Source organism: Charadrius vociferus, unplaced genomic scaffold (assembly GCF_000708025.1).
Source record: "Charadrius vociferus isolate BGI_N301 unplaced genomic scaffold, ASM70802v2 scaffold78, whole genome shotgun sequence".
Classification (NCBI taxonomy): domain Eukaryota; kingdom Metazoa; phylum Chordata; class Aves; order Charadriiformes; family Charadriidae; genus Charadrius; species Charadrius vociferus.
The window spans coordinates 616,808-621,189 of record NW_009649927.1 but is presented as its reverse complement, the minus strand read 5'-3'; positions in this window follow the sequence as shown (position 1 = coordinate 621,189).

Sequence of the window (4,382 nt, the reverse complement as noted above, 5' to 3'; positions counted from 1 at the left end):
CGGAGAGGGCCCGGTCAGCGCCCTTATGACGCCTCGGCCCCTCCATGTCCTGAACAAACGGGGGTTTTGGTGAAAAACTATATGAGAAGTCTGTTAAAAGGGGGGAGACCCACTAAAATACGATTTTATTTTAATAGGAGGGATGGTTAGCTGAGCCTGTTGCGGCTTGTGAGGAGCCACACACCACTGCAGGGTGTGTGCCGTGGTGCTGCCCCGGGGCCAGTGTCCTTCTCTGTGGCCATGCCACATCCCCCACACCAGCCCCAGGCTAGCCACCCCCCGCCCCGCCCCCAGTAGCTGGGGATTAATTGGGGTCTGGGACATGGTACAGACAGCAACCCTCCAGCCTGGGTGCAATACAGAGGGCCGGGGGGCTGTTGCCAAGCCTGCCACAGCCCAGGCCCCCTTCCCCTGCGGGGCACTGGAAGGTATGGAGGGGAAACCCAGTGAATGGAGGGGAGGGTACAGGTGAAAGGGAGGCAGATGCAACCACCGCCAGAAGGGTACGCTCAGGAAGGTTTGCAGAGGCATGGGTTTCTGTCTTCAGCTGCTGCAGGCTGTCCTCTCCTGCCCAGCCTGTACTGTCCCCAGGTCATCTGATTGGGTGTGTGGCAGCTGATGGGGTTGCATGTTGTAGGTAAAACTGCAAGCGCTAGATTTATATTCAGTGATTGCTTGATACTGAAATAGTTTTGTAGCCTGTTCTGCATCTGCAAGGAGAAACAACCAGGCACTGCAGGACAAAAGCCTTTGCATAAAGTGAAGCAAGCAGTACAAAAGCAACACAGTATGTTGAAATCCCACAATGCACGTTCTTGTGCAGTGCCATCTGAAGGCAACCAAACATCTCCATCACAAAATTAAACCTGATTGAAGCATGCAGTTCCCACTGCCAGGTGCACAGTGCACCCAGGCAGGAGGAGCACAGGCAGCTGGAGCAGCGAGGCGTGAGGATGGGGCTCTGACATCCCTCTGTGTAGACGTTACTGAGACACATGAGGTGATCACTCGATAAAATTTTGCAGGTAAGCATCATGTGCTTGCAATAAAACAATCCGTGCAGACACAAACAGTGCTTCAGGAAGGCAGGTTCTCTACGCTCTTATATAAGTCTCCTGCACCAGCCACAGCATGAGGGCTGTTGGACAACACAAGATGGTTTTGCTTGAGAGACTTTGGAGAAGTAATATAATAAATAATTATGGGTAAGTAATTAAAAAAAGAAAAGAGAAAGCCAAGCACCCCCTGTCTCTGCCCTGGTGAGATCTGACTGGCAAAGGTGATCAGAAGTTCAGGTGCAGCAGAGCTTTACGTTCCAGTTTGTTTTACGCTTTGCTTCTGGGGAAAAAAAAACTAGCGTTAAAAAACACAACAAACCCCAAACTCACAGATGGTTATAAAGTCATCCTAAGTGGTCATGAAATATGTGCACTAGTGGAGTAGAATTGCCAGGAGGGAAGAGCGCGCCAAAATTCTGGCTATTCTTTTCCAGTTTGCTTACCACATGCAGATTGCTCTGCTATTGCCTTAAGCAAAAATGGCAAAAGCAACAGCAGTCCAGCACATAAGTCACCAGCTAAGCTGCTCACCAATACAAAAAAATGAGCAAAAGCTATGCAAACATGCCTCGTTTCAACTCCAGCAACGGGCTGAAGTTGTGATGTGTTAACCTAAAATACTACGAAGTCGTGTGTGTGCTCACAACTCCAGACCTCGGGATGTCTGAGCTAATAGTTTGGGCTTGGCTGCTTTCTGATGGTGAACTACATGCAGCTCTGGAAAGATCTGTGCTAGTTCTAAAGGGCAAATTGTCATTACATGAGTTTTGCTGTGCTTTTCTGGATGCCAGACAAATGGCTGTCCTCCAGATGGGGTCGGCACTAGTTTGCCTGGGATTGTCTTACAGCATGACCCCAGTTTATCACTGCAGCAAGCACGTGGCAGTTCCCACCCTTATTTGCACAGTCCTTTCCCTCTCCATGAAGTATCACCAGCTATTGTAAAGCCAGGCCCAGGGCTGGCCTGAGGCAGACATCAGAGTGGACAAGGTACTATCACTGCTGTCCAGAGATGAAGAAACTGCTTCTGGCAAGAGTGGTTTGTTATCTAGCGGCCTTTTTCCATTTAGTGTCCATCTATCTCTCCTCTACGCATCGCTTTTAGGAACTTCCTGAGACTCATGTGCAACCCAGCCTTTGGCTGTTTCAGTGGGAGCATTACTGTGCCACCAAATGGAGCCATCACACTCACTGCTTCTGTCTAGGTAGACCACTTACCAAAATGTAAAAAAGTGGAATCTGATCTAGCACCTTCCAAATTAGGGGTGAGGTGTTCAGGATATTCCCTGAATATCCCAAAGGATATCACAAGATAAAAGGCTTCTCTCAGCTGGAAACAGGTAGTTCAGTACGTCACAGCCCACTTCTGTTAAACAATTTTAAGAACCGGGAAAGGGGTGTGTGTGTGTGTGTGTCAGAAAAAGCAAACCCAAAAAATCCAAACCAAAACACCAAAACCAAACGTGCTTGATTAAAGAAATATTTTCAAGCCATTTATGAGCAAGGAAGGCAGCTTGACAATTTCAACAAGCTGCCTTGACCTGCCCTACTATCCTGCCAAAGCTGCTGGAGTTGGTGGTGTTGCACCATGTGTAGCAGTGTGAATAGAAGCACTGATGCTGGGTTGGGGGAAGAAGCGGTAGTAAAGAAGTAGAAATGGACACCACCATAGTCATAGTCCCTGACATGCACAGCTTCTGCATCACCTCCCATCCTGTTCTTCAGAGCTGGGGTAGTGATACTGGTACACCCTTTCCCTTTGATGGTGGGGTAGAGGTACTCAGAGTTTCTTCCTCCTGTTCTCAGGCAGTGTCAGCAGAGCACCGTCCATGTGCTAACTGATATGCTTGTACAGCACCAAACACCATCAAGTCCTGTTCTTGGCTGTATGTGCTAAAATACTTTTGTTATCAGGCTTGTCATAAACAGAAGATCATGACTTCACTGAAGATCACAAACTTACGCAAAAAGAAGAAAAATTTATCCTAAACGGAGCTGCAAAGATTTTGACTAGGTAGGAAGAGGCAGGGCTACCTGAAGCAAGCACAGCTCTTAAGTCTTCTTGCTTAACCCTCAGCTTAATGCAGCCGATCCCTTCTCCTGCTTGAAAAGAGGACACGTGTTTCAGTTACAGAGTAACACCTATGATATCAAGTTATAGAAATAGCTTCCACAGCTGCCTTGTTCAAGAATTTCACCGTCCCGAGAGAACATTTCCGCAGGATGACAGACATGGTGGATAATGCCTTGTCTTAAACTGGGCACTGAGAGAGAATATACCACCTTCTCTGTGTAACTGCTGCTCAGTGCTGTTGTACAGTAGTGTCCAGGAAACAGAAAGCCAGCCACACGTTTAAAATTGTTAAAAAAAGATCACCAGTCCAGAGAGAAATTTTACCAGTATTTTGTACTTGAAATACACTGAGCATGGTGAGCATTGCTGAGTTATTTCAGTCAGTTTGGGCTCCTATCCAGTACTTTTAAAAAAACCCCATAGCTAACGTGCAGCATGATGGGATAGTCTTTGGCGAGGAACATCCAGGCAGTTAATTTAACTGTCACATCGGTGTCTTGTAATGGTACAGTTTTAGAGCCTGTCTCACCGTGAGCAACTAGACACCACTCAGAAGGAAGGCCATTTCAGGACTTTGTTGAAGAACCCACTGAGCCTGGAGGACTAACAAACAGTCGGCCACAGTTGAAACAAGGTTAGCAAAACGGCCTGAAGTCCTTTTTATTTTTCTTGGCAAACCAAAAGGATCTGTTAATGGAAATATCATTTCTGTAAAATATTTTTAGACTTAAGACACTTGTAAGAGACAGCTTTTTCACAAAGGAACCAGAATGGGGAGGAATAGATGAACTTCACCATTCGGGAAGTTAAGACGTTTAGACTGAACAGGGTGGCAGCAGGCTGCTCAGGAGATGCCAGTGTTAAAAGTGGGAAGGGCAACTTTAACATAGACCTGCGAATGGGCGTAGCAGTTTGTTTATTAGAGCAAATACCCTGTCCTTTCATAGTATTCGGTGACTAAGCAACTAAGCATCGACTTGTAGCTCAGCTTTGTCTATATTTACTGTGGCCTGGCCTACGTGACATCTTTTGAAAGGGCGTTTTGCTGTTCAATGCCTTTATCAATTCAAGAGGTTAAGGAACAGAACAAAATTATCAGATAACGGATGTCAAAACCAAGGAAATACCACCCCACCCCCCTCCCAAAATCAAGGTGTAGAACTTCTTGCTGCAGCAAAATGTGGAAGCTACAAGTATATAGCTCATTAATAAAAGGGATGAGACAAAATTAATGGAAACTAAATCCATCA